At 46.3% G+C, this 20,961-nt stretch overlaps 1 long non-coding RNA gene across 1 annotated transcript in view; it reads right to left on the reverse strand.

Annotated features, from left to right (window-relative positions):
- Positions 1-2,639: 2,639 nt before the first annotated feature.
- Positions 2,640-20,961, reverse strand: part of LOC125702307 (uncharacterized) — a 92,439-nt gene continuing 74,117 nt past the window's right edge. The window contains exons 3-8 of the long non-coding RNA XR_007380519.1: positions 13,669-13,744; positions 12,270-12,597; positions 11,146-11,587; positions 8,957-9,176; positions 3,845-3,959; positions 2,640-2,821 (exon numbers count right to left, since the gene is read on the reverse strand). This is a non-coding gene — a long non-coding RNA (uncharacterized LOC125702307). The remainder of the gene's footprint in view (positions 2,822-3,844; positions 3,960-8,956; positions 9,177-11,145; positions 11,588-12,269; positions 12,598-13,668; positions 13,745-20,961) is intronic.

Below are 20,961 nucleotides of genomic sequence, written 5' to 3' on the forward strand. Positions count from 1 at the left end.
CAAGGCCCCTCGCTTGCACAGACAGGACATAAAACAGAGACAGGGAATTTATTCCACCCTATACTGGGCTGGACTGGGGCTTCTCCACTCTCTGCTCATGGATTAGCAGCCTCTAACAATGCCTGTCACAACAGCTCTCCATTTCATTTCCAAAAACTTGATACTGTTTGTAATTTCTCATACCTGCTAATCTCTCCTGGACGTCCTCTGGAGCACAGGTTGTGCTGAGCCACGTGCCGTAGGCTCACACAGCTGGCTGCCTGGCTACCTGCTGCAGCAAAGCCCAGGCAATGAGCAGGGCTTGGGTGTCTCGGCTGCAGAGCTTCTGCCTATGGGAACAAAAAGCAACAGGCATTTTAGAGACATGCTGTACTGAGCTGGTAAATCAGCGTGGCACTACTAAGGGCAACAACCGCTCATCTGTGCTGCTCTAAGAACCTTTCAAAGTCATTTCTGGCATCTCACACAAGTTTCCAGAGTCCCTGTCCTCTCCTTCTTCTCGGTGTAAAACTCCAATGACTCTTTTAAGCAGCAAGGTAGCGCACAGAAGAAACAGTACAGAAATAAGCCCTTGCACCCCAGCAACCACAGGCCACTTTGAGGGAAGAACGCAGGCTGCAAACACAAGGGAGGGGATTACGAAGCAGCTGCTGCAAAGAAAGAGGCTTCTGTTTCCAGCAGCAAAAGGTTCCCTTGGCACAAAAATAAGCCCTGAGGCCACGTCTGATAAAAATTTCCTTCACTCCTGAGCCCTCCTCCCTCTGTTGATGCATCACCATTTCCACACTCCATCCCTTAGAGGCTGCTCCTCCGCCACCAACACCAGGTGATGGGGACATGACAGCAGCGCTGACACCATTTGGCTGTGTGCTTTCCAACAGCACAAACACGTGCTGTGACGTAGGGCACAGACCTCAACTTATGGCAGCCTGGAGCATCACAGCCTCCATGTGCTACTCATAAAAGCAACATGAAGAACTGCTTTGCAGCGCATTTCTCCTATTTTTCCCCTTTCTCCTCAGCTCCAAATGAATGCATTTGGCTGGGGTGAGAAAAGGGGGAGAAGGACACTGGGAGTTATTCGCTTATTGCAGCCCTTTTTACATCGCATTTTCCTCCCCTTACAACCTGGCCCTGGCTGGTTTCCCAAGCAAGAACAGAGAGCCGGAGGTCCATCCATCTCTATTTAAATGCCTTTTGCACTGAATTGAGTAACTGTACCTCTATTTTACTCCGAGGCTAAAGGTGACTAACTTAAAGGTGATTATCTTTTGTTAATAGCCTACATTAGTGAGCGAGATCTCGGAATTACCTTTGTAATCCTTCCTCACACTTTAATGTTGCTATTATTAATATTGCTCTTTAAAACACACTTCTCTCCTGCCATGTAGAGACAGTGGCTGCTGGTTCTCACACAGATGGTGGTAATGTACCTTCCATGACCGCTGGGGAGGATCCTGGAGCATCGCACACAGCTGTCTGTGCAAGCACTGTCATGAAGGAGGCAACTCAGGATGGATGGAGACTCAACAGGGACAGCACAGATTCTATGCTGTCCTTCACCACTTTTCACTATTTAGACAAAACATTTTACCTTTTAAACAAACCCATCCTCAGCCTTCCATCCCACCTCAGGCCCCAGGGCTCAGTGGCAGGGCTCCTGAAATACCCCATCAGGAAATCCCTGCCAAGCATAAAGAATTGGCATGAAGCTTATATTTTCCATGGCCTCAATTTTCTGCTGTTTCTGCTCTAACAAATGACATTTGTCAAGCTTTCTTTGCATTGTCTGCTCAGCACTGCCCTACTGAGGACTCCATGCAAGGGAGATCACCCCTACCCACTGAGCTCCTCTTCCCCACAGGGACACCTTTTGTACCCACGTTTCCATAAGCAAAACAGGACTGATTTGAATAATGCTAACAAGTTACCAGGATAACGTAGCAGCAGAATTGACATGCATTCATCTGCTCTAACTGAAATACACTTCACACAAATGTACATACTGCATGCTGCTTCCAACATCTCTGCCTGTTCTTTCTTCTCTTTCTCCTGCATTTATATTACTTTTTGCCATCTCTGATGCAGAGGAAACGAATTAAAGGTTTGGAGGGAAGTGTATAATTTGGTTCAAGACAAGCTAGCATTTTCTAACATCATCAGCATTGTACTCAGGTATGAAATGTGCAATTTTACCAACAAATTCAAGGTAAAAGGTAAAACGCTTGCTATTAAAGATAAAATGTTATGAACTTTTAATGCTAACTATTATTATTGAACTATTATTATTAAATACCCAGAGGTAGAGAGAAGAAATACATTTCCCGTACTAAACTTTAAGCTGTGAGGTAGATAAGCAAATGACATATTTTTTCCACATAAAATGTACATTAGAATACTATTATTAAGCTTCAAACATCGAGCATTGAGATGTAAGGAACCAGCCGTGCCACCTCATCATCACACACTACTTTCCAGCTGTGTTTGACACCTTTTGTGACCCCAGAAGTCAACAAAAGGGCAACGGAGCTGTGCAGGGACTGGAGCACAAGTCTTATGGGGAGAAGCTGAGGGATGGGATGGATCAGTTTGGAGAGAAGGAGGCTCAGGAAAGAGCTCACTGCCCTCTACAACTCCGTGACAGGAGGTGGTGGTGAGGTGGGGGTCGGCCTCTGCTTCCAGGTAACAGTGATAGGATGAGAGGTGATGGCCTCGAGCTGCACCAGGTGATGGTCAGGTTGGATATGAGGAACAATTTCTTCTCAAGAAGAGTGGTGATGCACTGGCACAGGCTGCCTGGGGAGGTGTGGAGTCACCGTCCCTGGAGGTGTACAAGAAAAGAGTAAATGTTGCATTGAGTGACATGGTTTAGCTGCACGGTGATGAGAGACTGATGGTTGGACCTTAGTGGTCTTTCCAACCTTAATGACTGTATGATTCTATGATTCCAGAGCCCATTTTCCACTTGCAGGCAGCCAGCTTGCACCAGCTTGCACCTTTTCTTCACTGGAATTAGTCTAAATTGCTGTGCTGTGCAAGGTGAGCACATTCTGTTGTGTCGAAGACATCAAAATAACACATTTCAAGCCACACCTTCCCACTTGCATCAGACTGAGTGCAACACCACTATGGTCAAGAGAACTGAGCCAGGAAGCATCACCAACCAACCCTACGGCAAACCCCTCCAAGGGACATGGTCAGTGGGCAGTATTGGTGCCCATTGTATATATACACTTACATATAGGTGAATGGTTGGACTAGATGACCTTAGAGGTCTTCTCCAACCTTAATCATTCCATGATTCTAAATAGCTTCCATTTTTGTGGCTGCAATCAGTCAGCCTGGCTGACTGCTCAGCAGGCCCAACACAACGCTCATATCTCACATTTGGTTTTTAAGCAGGAGTTCAGCAAGCGGAGGGAAATGCTCTGAGCAGCAAAAGGGAGGAAAAAATATATGAGAAAAAAAACATGGAAACGTCTGTTTCAGAAGAAAAGTGCTTGGTTTTTGAGAATAAAAAGCTTACCAGTCAGAAATTTTCCAGTGTTCCCATAAAAAATGAAAGCCATAAAAAAGGATTTTCAATTCCAAGACATACATCTTTTCAACTGAAAAGCTCTCACATGTAAATAGTTTTGTTCAGCCATGATGTTCTGGCTTTGAGTTACTGATAGAGCATGGATGGTTTTAGAAACCAGCAGATACATTCCAGAGAAATTTGTATCGCATTAAATCTACTATTATTATTGTTGTTGTTTTAAATGAAAATAACATTTTGGAAGAAAAGTTTCAACCCCAGCTGTGTTAGGAGCTCTGAATGTGCCCAGGACTGACTTCTCCTCACCTCTGAATGACATCTGTCCTCAGCCTTCAATGGGACTCAGCTCTCCCCTGGAGATGACACAAAGGCTCCACACGCTTGCTAATACCAGGCTCACAGCCTGTGGTTCTACAAGCACCTGTAACAGAAAAATAAGCTTCAAAAGAAGAACACGAGCAGTCCCAAGCTTGATGCCCAAATGTGTTATTTGTGAAAGGAAGCTTCCAGAAGTTGGCTAATTTTAGAACCTACATTTGGATAATTTGGCCAACGCTGGAGAACAAGACTGAAAATGCCCCCAGAAGCCAGGTCCTTAAAAAATATTCCATGCTTCTTTCACTCTGGCATGTAGAAAAACCACAAGAAAAGTCTTTCCTCAGGTTCTATGAAATCTCAGCTCCCAGCTGGACTGGAGAAAAGCAAAGGCAAGTGGAAATGAAAATGTGGAGTGATGTTCATACGGCTGAAATTTTTGTCTGGATTTGAATGAAAGATGGAGAGAAAGGCAAATTCATGGGATAAAGGAGATGGGAGGGAAAAAGGCAGCTTGCATTTCAGCAGGAAGCTTCAATACCCTTGAATTCTGTAAGGGCTGAACAGGATGGAATTAGATCACACACCATCCCACCAGCAGCAAAGACAGTTTGAACTGGAAAAAGCTCAAACTACCTACACTGAGAGAGAAATGAAGAATGAGGTCCAGCTCAGCAATCAAACCCACACCCAGCACCAAACACACTTGTGTCCACTTACCTTCAGACTGAACAACACTCGCTCTGAATGGGGTAAAAATCCCCTGGAACCACTGAAGGCCTGGACATGGCACATAAAAGGAGCCTGACTCACCTAACCTGCCTTCCTGGACAGCACGAAGCTGGATGCCCAACACCCACGTGGTGTTTCTCCTCTCCCATCACGCTGCTCCCCACTCTCACAGGGTCTCCAATCTCAGCTTTTTCATATCCCCATCCAAAACAGCCCCATCAAGACCAAGAGGATTGCAAGCCCTTGTGCATGGCTTACCAGCAGCACGTTGGAGTTTGGCTGAGCAAGAAGGTAAAGCAAACCACGGGTTGAACATGCAACAAGCATTTTGATTTAAAGAGTTGCTGGGGTGAGAATGCACGTGCAGGTTGGAAGGAAGCAGCCTGGAAGGGGGGTTTCCTTCCTCAGTTCCTGCCATCTGGCAAAAGGCTGTGGAAGTCATCTGATGCCACGCAGAGCGGTTGGGGAGGACCCCATGGCACGGGGAACAGCCAGGGCTTTGTATGGCTCCACGTGTTTTCCTCCTCAGCCATAGAGTGAACTCACCAGAGGATCCTCACAGACTTCAGTGTCTTGTTCATGGGCAGCCAATGGTGAGGAGGAGAACACAGCCAGGGTTAGGGAATGGATCACCTCCCTAGGATGCCTGTTTCAGTGACTGACCACCCAGAAGGTAAAAAACTTTTTCCCAGTGCCCAGTCTGAACCTCTGCTGGCACAGCACTGTGCACAGTTCCTCTTCCTGCAGTCCAGCACATGCAGTAACGCGCACTGAACTGCATCTGAGGTTCTCTTAAAGCAATCACCAGGAGACTGGACAACGGATGCAATTGTATCCCAGTAAGTGTGAGAGCACCTGGACCAGTTTGAGCCCAGCTGTACACAGCAAAGACTCCTGACAGCAACTACAGGACGGATTTAAATTGATGTGGTTAGCTCAGCACTGCCCTTCTTTGTAAGTGAATGCGACATTTTCCAACAAGTCCTACCCTTACTGCAGCTTCACACTGCAATAAGACATACACACAGAATATCCTCAGGCCCCAGTACTGCAGGTATGATTCCCTAGTATCATCAGTTTGGAGCAGTCAACCAGTGAGGCTCTTTCTATTCCCATTTTTCTATGCTCCATTTTCAAAGTCCATGGGACTGAACCACACAAGAGCATTCAAAATAAGGCATGCACACACCAAATCTGTTGGCTGTTGCAGCTCCTTAAAATATATTCCCCAGAAACTGCCAATGAACTAAGAACTATTGGGAGCAACCTGCTGTGCACAAAGCAACCTGGAGCTGGATGAAGACAACCTTTGGGGTCTTGTCCTGACTCCATGTCCCACATTTTCAACAGACCAGGTGCTGTCTTCCCCATGCTAACTCAACAAAAGCAGCAGCTCTTACCTGGAAGATCTGCGTGGTGTAGCAGGACATCAGAGCCTGGATCCCAAGAGTAAAGATGGCTGCAATGGATCTAAATGCTGATCTAAATCCTGAGCATTCAGGAGTGTTTGCAATCTGAACAAAGCGTGCTTTTCAGGACAGATGTCTCTTGCTAGCTGAACATACACTAAACACAACGGGTCCCACCTCCTGCTTGGATACATTACATGTGATGCCATAGCACAATTTGTTACCAGCATCATTCAGACTTTCCCATTCTCAGATGTCATTGCTTGCTCTACATTTTCAGCCTTTCCTGGACAGGAGGTGGCAGCAGGTCAATGCCTCTCCTTCACTGCTGACCTCCCCATCCACTGTGAAAACAAAACCTCACCTCCTTCCATCTCCAACCTCACACTCTGCAACCCGAGCCTTTTCCGCAGCCCAGCAGCTCAGCCTTTGCTGCTCAGTAGGAACCACACTGGCTCCATTAATCATCTTCCCCCTGCCTGACACCCAGGCATCCCACCTCACATGTTGCTGCTGGCATCCCCACTTCTGCACCATGCACATCCAACGCCGTTTGTTCAGCCTCACCATTTACAAGCTGTAACACACTGGGCTGCACTGTATCCCTTTTCCTACTCAGATACAGTTCTAACAACAATCTGGATGAGATCACATAGAGAGGAAATGGCACTTTCTGCCTGTTCTGAGGACCAAAATGGCAGCATTATGCTGTGAAGTGCCACAGACATTTGATAAAGCTATTATTTCTATAAAGCCATATTTGGAACCATTCCCTCCCTTCCCAAAGCAAAACAAGAGGAGGGGGTTTTCTCTTCATGTCTGCAATACAAAGAGGACAAGGTTGTGGCGTGGCAGGAGTCAGTCACTTCTCCCAGGTAACAGCAACAGGATGAGGAAATGGCCTCAAGATGTAGCAGGGAGGTTCTGTCTGGATTAGGAAAAACTTCTTCTAAAGAGTGGTGATGCATTTGGCACAGGCTGCCCAGGGAGATGAGGGGGAGGTATTCAAGAACCGTGGAGATGTGTGACTTAGGGACATGTACTACTGGCCAATATTGGCAGCAGGCATACAGCATATGAGATGATCTTAGCGGCCTTTTTCAAGCTTAATGATTTTAGGATTCTGTGAATGAGGTAGAAGCATCTTCTCATGAAATGAACAGCTGGCAAAGTCCAGGTACAGACCAGCTGATTGGTTCCTATCAGCCATGCATTGCTCACTCCCCTCCTAGCAAGCACAGCAGACACAAACAACTTCTCTACAGCTAGAAACATGAATTCAGCTTCCATAAGACCCAGCACTTGGGAACAGTGCTGCTAAGCTTCCCTGCCTCTTTCACAGTCGTGTACAACTGGGACAGACAGAACACCGAGCCCAAAGCCCAACACGATCCTCTCTGGAGGGAAATTTCAACTTTTCAGCCAAAAAGTGCAAACGGTGTCCCAGAGTGCTTTGAACTTAATGAGGCGTGTTATTTTTAACTTTTATAGATGAATATGTCATTAAAAGCAAACATATTTCTAGGAGAGGGAAGAAAAAAAAGCTGAATTCCCCGCAGTTTGCACTCCTTTGAGACCACCTCTACTTTCAGCATGAGACAATAGGTCATAAAAAGAAGACAAACACACTGGGCATCTTCTTCCTTTTCACAAATGGCATCACAGCAATGCTTCCTCTCATTTAAAACATTATTTGGTATTCCTGTGTGACCAAGAACTGGGTCTCCCCTTGCCAGCACAGCCATCTGAAGGCAGCACGTGGGAACCCAGCCCAGGGCAGATGGCTCCGTACCCAGTCAGGCACAATAACCATCAGTCAAAATCCATAATTGTAAATTGAACTGAATTGAAAGCTCTGTGCAGGCAAGGAATTTAGTTCATTTTGGGGTTTGTTTTATTTGTCCTAAGGGCTACTGGCGCAGATGAGAAGTAGGAGGGGAGCTTGAAATCAATCTTGCTAGAACGGCTTCATCCCAGCAAAAACATCCACGCGCAAAGTAGCTTGCAGCAAACGATCATCTGGTGGCTGGTTTTGAGTTATAGCAGCACAAAGTTGGGCTCTAACTCCATCTCTGGGCACTCAAGCACTCTGCATCAGAAGCACTTGCAATCCAAAGATGCAGTTTTCAGTGCCAAGAGAAATCGGGCTTCCTTCATACAGGATCTAAAGGTGGATTTAGGAACCGTTGTGGAGCCACACCGAGAGCAGTTTTGCTCAAATCCTCCGTCCATCTGCTAATCTTCCACCCCCCTCCAGGAAGCACGTGTCAATGGGACGATGGAATGGCTTTATCCACACAGATCTCACTGCTCCTCACTCTCCCCAGGCTCTCACATTGGTAAGTGTGGCTCCTCAGAACTCACAATGTGAGGAATGCTGAATTTTCTCCAGGAAAAACAAACTCATCTCCCAGGTCAGGGAAATGTGACTCAGCTGTAACATTAGCAAAGCCTCTTTTGGACAGAGGTGAAGAAGGCAGATATAATCACCATTCTTCCCTTGGTCTAATCTGCTGTGGCTCTGGTGCAGATCCCAGAATCCATCCCAGCAGCACCATTACAGCATCTCCAAAGAGGCATAGGAAGGATGAAGGCCCCAGCTCTGCTCCACTTGGAGGCAAACGCCCATTCTTAAGCTCTACAGCTCCCGAAGCTGCCAGATATTGCTTCCCCTCAATAGCACTGGGGACTAGTGGTATAGGGGTATCCTAGGACTTGATTTACTGAAGGATTACCAAACATCACTGGGAAGCTTTCAAGCCAAGCACACACTGCATTCCCAGATGTTCTGCAGGAACAGCGTGATCTGCTCTGTTTGCACCCCTTTCCTAAGGGCAGTCTGCAGCCACATCAGTGCCATTGCCCTGGCAACAGAAGGATGCAACAGGAGCCAGGGCACAGCTGGGAAAAGAGCAAATAGACCTGGGCAAAAGAGTAGCACGTGTTTGGCAGCATCCCCTACCTGCACACTGGGCAGCGAGGACCATCCTGCAGCAAGGAGCCCTCCTCAGAACACTTAGCAACCAATAACCAGAACAAGATCTCCAGTTCCTGGTCAGACCAGAATCCACCACGGGAAAAATGGGAGGGAGCAGCAATCCCAGAACTGATGGTGACAGAGAGCAGCTGTGCTTGTGTGTTCCCAGGGAGCACGAAGGCTTCAGGATGCCTTTGCCATTCTTCTGAAAAAGACACACAGTGAAAGCTTACTCCATGGTAGCAGTGTCTTGGTTTCAGCTGAGACATATACGATTTCTGACATGGGTGAGCTCCAAACCAGCTCTTTAACACTGCTGGCTTTAAATCTCTACCTCTCTAGAGTAAGTCCTGATGGATTTATTCGAAGCACCAGGCTGGGTTCCCAAACGGTGCCAACCAGATTGGAGGCCAGTGGAGCCCTGCCAATCTATACTAACTTTGTATTTACAAGTATTTACATCTACTTTCAATGGGTAGAATTTAGAGATTTGGAGAGGTCAAAGTGTTTAATGCACACTAAATCTCTCCAGATTATAAAAAGCAGCACTAAATCAGCAGGGTGAATAAAGGGGTAACAGGCTGACATTTCACAGGCCTCAGCTTTTGGATATGGGCCACAGCCAGGACAAAACCCACAGGCACAGCCCTGCAGCCTAACTTCAGGAAGCCATGCAGTGAGGTGATATCTACTTCAGTATTTAAGTCCTGAGGTGAATAAGGAGGCTGGCAGCTCAGGAAGCTTCGTGCCTCTTGGTTAGGTGGGCAGCCATGAATCATAGAATGGCCTGGGTTGAAAAGCACCACGATGCTCATCCAGTTCCAACCCCCTGCTGTGTGCAGGTTGCCAACCAGCAGCCCAGGCTGCCCAGAGCCACATCCAGCCTGGCCTCGAATGCCTGCAGGGATGGGGCATCCACAGCCTCCTTGGGCAACCTGTTCCAATGCATCACCACCCTGTGTTTGTGAAAAGCCCCATCCTTCCACGTTGTGCCACTCTGTGCAGCTTAGCTCACAAATGCTGTCTCTGAGCATCCCCACGCACACCAAGCTTCACTCCCGGCAGAAGGGAGGTCAGCGTGCTTTTCCTGAAGCTGACAAAAAAAATCATTTGGAAGGGTGGCATTGCTTTTAAAAGGGGGTCAACAGCAGGTCATCGATAGAAGAAAATAGGTCATGGCATCTTAATTGGAAAATCATGAATTTGAGGCCGTCCTCATGACCATAACACAGCAAAGATCTTTGTTCCAAGCACTGGGCACAGCCAGCCCTGTTGGACAAAATAATTTTTCAGGCAAATTCTCATGGAATAAATCTTTTACGCTGAAGGGAACATTTTTCGGTACTCTGTTTTTTAACACCATTAACTTTAACTGTCAAGCCTGACAAGTATGGAAAAGTGTTTTCTTACAAAAGTTAATAGAAAAAAAAAAACTTTTTTAAAACGAGTTTTTTCTCACTACAAATGAACTCCCCGTTTTGCCATTTAGCTCTAATTGCTATTTTTTTCTGTCCCAAATCTTTTTTCCTCTCCAAGATCTGGACTTTAAGGAGTCTGAGTAGACAGGCTTTAATGCTTGTTTATAGAACTTCTGTACCATGGGTATATTGTAATGAACTCATTATATTTAAGAGAAGGATCTGTGAACAGCCACGACCTGTTAATCCCATTCACTCACACACTCCTGGTTTTCTCCCTACTGTTTCTAAGTGTCTACATGAGTCCTTCAACACATTCAGGAGCCTAGAAATACATTGGGACTTGCAGATCCAAATCAAGACCTAAATTAACAGCCACACAGAGGTGGCACACAGCACACATCTGAGCAGGGCTGCATCCCTCCTGGCTTCACCTTCTGAGCAGTGCACCTGGGTTCAGGTGTCCCCTTAGTTGGTAGAGAGCATCCCCATCTCCAGACAGCACTGTGAGCGGACAGGGGACAAATCCAGTTATACAATAAATGAAAAATCTCCACGTGTAATAAACATATAAACTCCCCATGTAATAAATAAATAATCCAGCTTAGCTGTGCAGGCAGATGTGCTGTGGGAGCCCCTGCTGCCCCAGCACGCCGCTGCAACCAGCCGGGCTGCAAAAGGATAAAGCCTCAAGTGATTTAAAACATGTAACTCGATTTGGAAACGTCCACACTGGTGGGATTTGTGTCAGTTTACCTCTGTAAGTCCCCAAACTGAGTTAAGCGGCTTCCCAAACCATCGGGGATCTCTTCTGTAGGGCTCCCAGGAGAGGCAGCCACCAGCATGCAGCTGTGTTTGCACTTCTCATTTCCAAGCAGGTGAAGGAATCAATACGAAGCTAAGTGAATTAATCTGGATCTAGAACGCTTTAATAAATAACAAGGCCTGCAGAAAACTCAGTCCCTGCTTCGTTGTTGCTTTCAGAAGCCTTCACCAAAGCTGGTAAGAAATGATTGCAGCTCCTAAGGCACTTCTGGATCAGCCTGGTTTTGTGGGACAGCCTCTGGTGTTGGTTTGAGCTCCTGGTGTCAGGGCTTGTTGGATGAATCCATTACAAAAACCAGAAGAGATCGCTGTGATTTCCACTTCTGATCTCCAGGATAACCCAAACCTTAAGACTTCCCAGAAACAATTCTTCCTAAAAGGAGAGTGGATATTTTTAGGGAAAGAAAAACACGTAAAAATTTCCAGCAAAGGGGAAGCTTCACGTTTCTCAGTGCGCTGTTAAGTGGCCCTGCTGCTCCCACCGCCGAAAACGTGTTTTATTTCTAGTCTGAACGTCCCCACCTTCAGCACCCCTCTGTTGGATCCTATTACGTTCGTCTGCTGAGCTGAAGTCTGCCTTCACTTTGTTTCCATGCCCCCCTGCAGCAGCGTTCAGCTCTCACCGCCACCTTCCCTCACCAGACAGCCCAAACCTTCCGCCTCCAGAGGAAGATGTGCTTTCCCGTAACTTAATAATCCCTAAAACCCCCCTCTCAGTTCTCTCCAATTTATCAACATCTCCCTCAAACTACCAAAGTCCCAACTGGAAACTGCAGGAGGAGCACCTTCCTCCTTGTCTCCAATATTCCTCCCTTTCGTGCGGCCAAAGAAAACATTTCTCTCTCTTTTTTGCCACTCTCCCATGCAGGGCTGCTCCTCGGCTCAGGGTTCTCACAAATCTCCAGTCACCGACCCCCAGACACGGCCCAGCTCTACGTGGGCTCTATGAGAGCACACTGCTTGTTTTCATCCAGGTTACTAATGGAATGTAAATCACTCTGCGCTGGTGATCTGTCCTCTAATTTATTTATCTCTTCTTCATATTTTGACCTCACCTCGAAGATGGATCAGCGATAACTCCTGGGCTCAATTAGAAACATGTCTGCCCACTGATGAATTCCCATTTAAAATCGGAGATGACAGCAGTTTTTTACCCATTCCAGAAGTGCCTAATTGGTTTTCTATCATTTGCGTTTTACATAAAAAGTTACTTGGAGCCAAGACAACACTTTCATGGGAGCTCAGAGTAATCTGGGCTGCAGCAAGGTCACCCAGCCGCCCTGCTGCTCAGAGCTCAGCCCCAGGCTGGTCCACCATACCCATGGCTCATGGAAGCCGATGACCTCACTATTATTACATTTATCAACACTACTTGTAATCTTCCTGGAAAGAAAAAAAGAAAAAAAAAACTAATTAGACAAGCACCATATTCTATAAGCCCATGTTGACTGACACTACTTACGTTAATCCTTCTAATTCTTTACTAATTACATGTACTATCAGCAATTCCATTATTTTGTCTAGGATTAATGTCAGGCAGAAAAATCTGTAGTTATTTGAGCCACCTTGTTTATCCCTTAAAAAATAATAGCACTAAAGTAAACTTCTTCCACACAGGCGTAACCTGCTGGTATTCATTATCTCTAATTAAGAGCTACTATATAATACTCTTTCGGTATAAAGGGTCCTTTCTTGTTATAAGACCTACTCACAAAATCTTGCCTCTTCCCCTAAGAAACAGAAATATTTGTTGAACTCTTCAGGATGCTGTACAATATTACCAGCGCGATCGTTTTCATGTAGCACTGATCTATTGTAAACTTAATTATATCATTCGAGAAAGAGAACTGCATTTCTATGGGGATTTCATTTTGAAAGCCATATGTTGGAGCCTTGTACTGCAAATACTAAAAATGTGCTCGGAATTCCTAAAATTACACTTGAAAATATCCAGACACAGAAACAATCGCATCTAACGTAGAAGAAATTCTATATCGGGCCTCATTTTTACAGATCAAGGGGAACTGATGACAGGATGTAAAAATATAGTAGCAGCTTAGGTACAAGGGACTGATTTGATTACATTTGTTATGTGCAAATAGAATAAAACCCAAACGAGTAATGTATCTACTTGATGATTTAAAGCGCCAGCTTAACAAAGCTGAAAATAATTACAAAGCAAAACAATTGGGGGAAAGAATTTGAGCAGGAATTTGTGAATGATAATTGGGAACTGCTCAAGACCATTTGCTGGCTCACAGAAGAACCAAAATCCTGCAGGCTGCAGCTGAAGGCAGCCACGTGTGCAGGGCAAGAGAAAGCCAAGCCAGATAGATGGGAAGCTCTTCCCTGTGGAAGACATGAAACGTGAATGGCAGTGAGTATAAAACAGCAGCTAGGAATGGTACCAGAGTGGTAAGGGGTGTCATGTATGGATTGAAGGAGAATAAATACCTTGGGGATGATTGATGGGTTGGTGGTTGGACTAAATGATCTTGGTGGCCTTTCCAACCTTAATGATTTTATGACCCTGTGGAAATAGAAAAGGAAGGCTCTTCATCTCCGTAAGGGTCAAAGATTGAGATCCATAAGCAGAAAACACGTTGCAATGGACAACGCCTGCAGGACCTGTGCTGGAACCATCCCTGGGTTTGCACTCAAACCAGAACACCTGGAGGTCAAAGCCCAAGCCCATGTCTGCATTCAGTGCATCCCCAGCACTGTGCCCATAGGGTCTGGAGGAAAGGTTTTGGGGTGGCTGCTCCACGGTGCCATCTCACAGCAGTGCAGACAGTGCCTCAACCAAACCTAAAGGCTCATCCTACAGGGTCAGCATCCCAAAAAAAAAAGAGTATCTCTGCATGCAGCAGTAGGCAGATGGGGCACAGGCTGACTGCACAGTCAGGCTGAGCCAGAGAGCTCACGCCAAGACCTCCTTGTATATTCTTCTAAGCCACAATACACAGAATGCTCCACTCTAATGGGGTGAAACAGAGAGACAAACAGCCCTCTGCAGAGGCACAGACGCAGCACTTGAGTGTTGTGGAGGAGCAGCTCCTCTGGTCAGGACTGTTCTTCAGAGCAGAGCTTTGCAGGAAAGGTCCTTAAGGGTTAATGCCCTCCTCATCTCCTCCTCCTCTTCTTCTCCCTCCTCCCCACCCCAGCAAAGGATCCTTGACAAAGAATCTGCATTCAATATGCACCAAGAGAGGCTCTGGTCTGGGCTTTTTAATAAAGAGCAATTCCTTTGCATTCTCAGGTGTCCCTTAAAATCAAGCCCTGATATTTCTACTGCGTTATTACCACAGTCTGTAGATGTCTTCAGACTCAGAAAAGCCATTTGCTCTGCAGGTATGCTTTGCCCCTGCAGTGCTGAACAGTTCCTCTCTGTTAAGAGAAGCCCCTCTAGAGGAACTGGTACTTGGAGCCAATTAATGGACCTCTCCCACCTCCTCTCTTGCCAGTTTTTCTTGGCAACAGCCTCCAGTCCCCACAGCTGAGACACTGGTCCCTACAGCGTGTCATTAAGCAGCAAAATCAGGGAAACAGCACGTGTGACCTCAGCAAGGAGGAGATGCTGTACTTTTTTCTAACCTTCTTAACGATGCACTTCATGTCTCAGCCCTCGTGACACTGCTAATTAAGTCCAGAGAGCAAAGGGGCCGCATAGCACAGATAAATTTACCTCTAAGGATGCAGAAAGCCCCATGATTACAAACAGGGGAGAAGGATGTTCCTGAAGCCAGGAGGACATGGAGAGGAGCACCTGGGGAAGCTGCAGAGCCCCACAGTGGAGCCCAGCCCTGAGATCTGGGCTGAGGAAGAGTCACTCTGTGCTGCCTGACCCTCAGGCTCTGCCCCGTCTCCACTACAATGCCCATGGACAGCCCTGGGTTGAGAAGAAGGGATTGCATTCAACTGCCCAAATTACTACATAGAAAACTCACTCCATTCTGGGAGCAGAACAAAGGAAGGGGAATTTAGGTCCAGATTAAGTTTAAATGCAGAATTTGGAATTGAGAGATCATGTCTGCATTCAGATTCACAGAGTCTTATCTCTTCAGATGTAACACTCTGACCTCCTGCATAGCTCAGGTCAGACAACTGCAATCAGAACAGTCTGTTTCAAGGCCTTTAACTTCTGTTTGAGCTACAGGGTGTTCCAAGGAGGACACGCATTCTTGATTTGGAGTGATCAAACCATGGAGAATCCATCGCATACCCCACTAAACTGTTCCAGAGGTTAATTACTCTCCCTGTTAAAAATTTGTACCTTATTTCCAATCTGAATTTTTCTGGCTTCAGTTTCCAGCCATTGGACCTTGTCATGCCTTTGAGTGCTCAATTAAAGCTAAGGCATCAGATCCCATTTCCATCAGTGCTTAAGCACAGAAAGCTCAGTAGCTGCTTCTCATGAGGTTTTCAACAGGATCTGAATGACCAACAGTAACATTTCTGTCTGCTTTCAGGTCTTAGAAACCAAGCCAAAAGGGTGAATTAATTTTTACTAATTAGCGATTATTTAAAAAGCTGGGCAAGAAAGAGATCTGGATGGAAAAATGCTAACAAGTCTGGTTCTTTCATTGGGAACCTTCTGAGCATCAAAACATGGCAGTGAATTCCTTGCACCATGCTATGCAGGTTGGGTTGCAACCCAAACAAGCACCCAACTGGGATGGATGTGCTGCTCCCTAAACCACTACGGAAACAAACTTCTCTCAGGTCGGGCTGGGAGAGCCTCTCTCCTGCCATCTCCTTCCTTCTTCCATGGAAGAAATTCATTTGTTGACAAGCAAAACAAAAGGCTGTATGTTTGACTAAGCAGCATGAGGTGCCATGCACAACGCTATGGGACAACCCCCCTGCCCAGTAACTATCCCACTGGTCAGCATCTGCTCAAATGCAGATCTGGTGACACTTCCACTCACGGGGCTTTTTCTCTCTCCAAAGAGCAACAAACAGCTCCTATGAAACAAGACTGAGGTCTGACTTGGACAAGACTCATGAATCCAAACTGCCTGAGTGAATGGCGCAGCAGCCACCGACTGCTTTCAGGTGAACTTCAGAAGGATGAGTGGGCAAGCGGGATCCTCCACACGCAGGATGTCACTGCACTGATGCAAGCTCGAAGGACAACCAGCGCTTCCCTGCTTGAGGCACTGGTGCCACATTCTGCCATCGAATTGGTTTGCCATATGACAGGCACACAAGCTACTTGAATATGCCTGGGGCCCAGCAGCTTTGTCTTGCTTTCACTGTTTCCTCTATGCATGCAGCCTCCATTATGCTGAGGGAAGAAGGGAATCAAGTTTATCTCTGAGACAAACATTGATTTGCAGGCCTACCAGCAAAGGGTCACTTTGGGTTTTCATGGCTTCAGCTCAAACTGTTACTTCTCTCATTGCTTTCCTATAAAGCCCAAAAGACACAACCACAACGATCTGGATTCACAGATGACTTTACATGCAAGGCCCTACAGCCAAGAGCCATGCAAATTTGAGCAAATTCTCAAGGTCTGTCCAGTTCACTGACAAACACTTTTTGTCACCTAAAGTGAAAAGCATCATCAAAGTTCTTTTCTGTGCTATACTCAAATCTGAGGAAGTCCAATTCACCCTCACGATGTCTGCTTCTATAAAGCCAGGTCGAAAAGGTCACAGGGAGGAGGTCTGGGCAGGAGCTGACAGCTTTTTCATGGATGATGCTGTTCACTAAGAATTCTGATGCAAACTCAGACATAGATGTCAATGGCAAAGACCTCCCAGGTCCCCTCACCTTTCTTCTGGCCACCACAGGACTGTTGCCAAACCCACAGCTGCTTGAAATACCATCAAATAGAAAAACCCACTGAAGGGCAGCCCTGTGACCCAAGGGATCCTGGCTGGTCTGTGCCCAAAGCAAAGCCCTTTTCCAACCCAACAGCAGCCCTGGGTAAGAAACCAGGCTCCAGCAGGTCAGCTTCACTCCTCGCGTTCCTCAGGTCATCCTTCCCCAAGAGTTCTGCTACTGAGCCTATTTCTGACCCCATAACCTTGGCCGACTTAATCCTCCTATATCAGAAGGAAACAGAGATTGTTTTTATCGTATCTACCTGTCTCAGATTTATTGTACCCAGATGGATGACTCTGGGCTGTGTTTTCTATTAAGAGGTATCTTTATTTTATCACATCAATAAGAAAGAGGTATGCGGGTCCTGAGGTCTGTTCAGCCCAACCATCAGACACACAATATTTTTCTTTCCTGAGGAGAACTGCTGGAGTTACTAAGGCCCTAAATTAGCAAAGCTCACAAGTGTAAATGAAGCTTGAGAGTACATGCTTAAGTCCCGTGAAGATTATGGTAAATTACAGTCTAATTCCAGCAGGCACTTACAGTCTTTTATATCTACATTTGTAACTATATGATTACACGTTATCTGAACACACACACCTCAAAGCACGTGCTTGAATATATTGCTGAATCAAAACTCCAACACTCCCCATGCCTGCCCTGCAGCAAAACACAGCTGAGTTATCAGAATTCCCATTAGCAGCGACCACATCTTAATAAAACTCAGTTTTAATGCTGGGCATATCCGACCTGATCAAAACACCAGAGGCTGCTAAATGACAGCACCTGCATCTGATCTTGCTTTTACACAGTAAGTGCAGGGACACGAGCTCATAAACAAGTGAGGAAACACATTTAGCCAACAACCCACAACTTACTCTCAACAAGCTTACCGATGTCAGCACATGTGATAAAATTAGCCTGTTGGAGTCTGTGATTTTGGTCTGATTATCTGCTAATTGCGTGCTGTAAGCTGAGAGGGGTGGGCTTAGCAGCTCGCCGGGGGCTGCTGGCTGCTTGTCTTCCCACAGAGCTTGCTCACAAGGCATCTAAAAATAACTTTATAGGCAATTCTCCTTCTGAAGGGGAGGCAGGGCAGAACAAGAGCAGGCAGGTTAACCTCTTCGTGCCTGAACATCCACATTTGTGCACAGGTATCCGAGCCCCACGTCAGCAGAATCCAGCCTTTGGGCTCCTTTTCACCAAACACAGCCATTTACAAGGCCTTAACACTTTTCTTTTTCTCGTTTCCTCCAAACTCAGCTTGCTGAGCATCACATCTGCCCTTCTCCTCCAGCACCTATGCAAACAACGTTACCTGCCCCATAAGCTAGACGCTCTCAGTGCTCTGCAGGGCTATGGGGCTCTGCTGTAAAGTACCTGTGATGAAGAACAGCCTGTCATGTAGGGCTGCCCAAAGCCCATCACACCCCATAACAGCACGGTTTGGATCCCATACAGACACTGTGAGCAGAGGTAACCCAGCAGTTGCTCTGCACCCCACATCCACCTGCCCCACAGCCCCAGCAGCAGCCGCTGGCTTCCACCTGATTCTGCCTTTATGCATGTTTATCTCATATTTATCCCAGATCAGGTCATAATAATGGACACAAACACCCTAAAACACCTGGGAAAATACAACAGTGTGCATTGTCAGAGGTACATGACAAGTGCATGAAAGTAGTTATTTCGATGGAGGAAATCTATCAGAAGAGAAGGGAAAAAAAAACCAAATTGGATGAAATACAAACAAAATTTCATCCATTAAGCAATTCTATTAGGCTGCAGACCAAAGGAGGATATTGATTCAAGAAGCACAGTGTGAGTGACTAAATGCTTACGAGCATCAGAGACCCACAGCAATCAATTACTGCTCACAGGCAGTTACTGGAGCTGCTCTTAGGATGTGTTTTCCAACATCGGTGATTTGCTGAAAAACTCTGGTTCTAAATACAATAGAATGCATATGAGGACTATGGGCAGTGAGCACACAGGGAAAATTTAAGCCTCTGAACAAGTTAATTATACTGTTAATGACAGGCAAAGCAGGACAGAGCACACAGACCTTGTGGGAAGTTTGAACTCACAATTTAATACAGCATTCAGAAGAGACCAAGCTTTTCTCTTTCTTGGACAATCAGTCATGTTCTTCCTGACAAATTCACCCCTCTATTCAACATGATGAACTTCTATGTTGGATTAAAAGCAACCAACATCAGCAGCTGGGAAGGCTGAAGTCTCCCTTAGCACTGGCACAGCTGCCCAGGGAGGTGGGGAGTCACCATGCCTGGAGATGTTCTGGAACCACGGGGCACAGAGGGACACTTTTAGTGGGCACAGGGGGGGTGGGCTGGGCTTGGACTTAGGGATCTGAGAGGTCTTTCCCAACCTCAGTGGTCTGTGGACCCTTAGCACATGGGCAGGTGGGGTGAAACCTCCAGATAAAGACACAGGTAAAAGCCTAACTACGAAGTGAAGCAGTGCTAGAGATGTGCTAGAAATCTCCTAATGTTTCCAAATGACTTCATATCACCATGCAGACAAGATGCATCTTTTAAAGGCTTAGCTTTTACAGATTGCTGAAAAGTAGCTGAAGACGCCTGCATGTCTTGTACAGCTCTTCTGCCTCTCATCCCAAATGAAGACACGAGCCAGCCCTGGTACTTATTGAACTGGAACACACATTGCAAGCCTCCTGGTGCTGGCCCATCATTACTCCTTCCCTTGAGAAGAGGCTACGCCTTTTTTCCCCAGACAAAACTCAGTAAGTGCTGAGGGAATGCAGAATCCTGCTGGCAGAAGAGAGGCGCTTTGCATGACCATTTCCCTTCTTCTGCATTCATCCCCCTTCTGCATTTCTCCTATGCAGACAGCATTACACTATTTCTAAACCTAGCTTTCTTTTGATCATTAGCATCATCACCCCTGGTTTCCACTGGATGCAAACGCACATCTGTGCATGTTCCCCAAGTTAAAGCTGCTCTCACAAATCCTTCCCTGATCCCATTGCTCTGTAGGGCTGGCTGCTGTCAGCCCTTCCCCAGGCATAGTAAGATGCCCATCCCCGTGGGGTGGGATTCACTGAGAGCTCTGCCTTCCAAGTGGGCCTTTTGTATTTTGTTAATTCTCAGCGTAAATAAAATAAAATAAAATTAAGGAACCAGGACAGCTGCTGGAGGCTGTTGTGAAGCTGTAATTTAGCAGGGTTTATGAAGCCAGACACCCTGCCTCTTACAGAAGGCACTGTATTCCCGAGAGATGTTTTAAAATAATGGGATCGGATATAGTTCCACTATTCGCTCATGTAAATTGTTTTTCTTCCCCCCTTTTTTCTTATTCTGTTAGCTGACGCAAAGGATTAAAATCATCAACATGTGGAACGCATGCAGACAGTCCCTCAATAATCTGTTTTTACCCACCAGCCCTCCAGTCTGAGAGCTCAGGGACCAAAACCAATAGGTGTTATGAGACCTAAATTGACTGCAATTTAAAATGTCATGAAAAAAAAGGAGGTGGTTTCTTAACTATGGACTGAAACCAAACATTTCAAGAAACTCCATCAACACTCCTCCCACAGAAGCCGGCTGGCTATACAAGGAAGGTGTGGAGGTGCTGGAGGGGATCCAGAGGAGGACATGAGGATGCTCAGAGGGCTGGAGCACCGCTGCTGTGAAGAATGGTTGAGGGATCAGAGGGTGATCCTATGGCCATCCAGGAGACACGTGCTGCAGTACCTCGTTAACCTCCTAACACACAGCTGATATCCCCTCTTATCCCTGACAGCACATCCTTACCTGCCACAGCCTGACCATATATAACGTCCATGATGCAGCATTCCTCATCTCCGTGGTGTTTCAGAAGTCCAAAACATGCCAAACCAACTGTGCATCTGTTGACAGTTTCACAATACATGAACAC

Source organism: Lagopus muta, chromosome 18 (assembly GCF_023343835.1).
Source record: "Lagopus muta isolate bLagMut1 chromosome 18, bLagMut1 primary, whole genome shotgun sequence".
NCBI classification, from domain to species: domain Eukaryota; kingdom Metazoa; phylum Chordata; class Aves; order Galliformes; family Phasianidae; genus Lagopus; species Lagopus muta.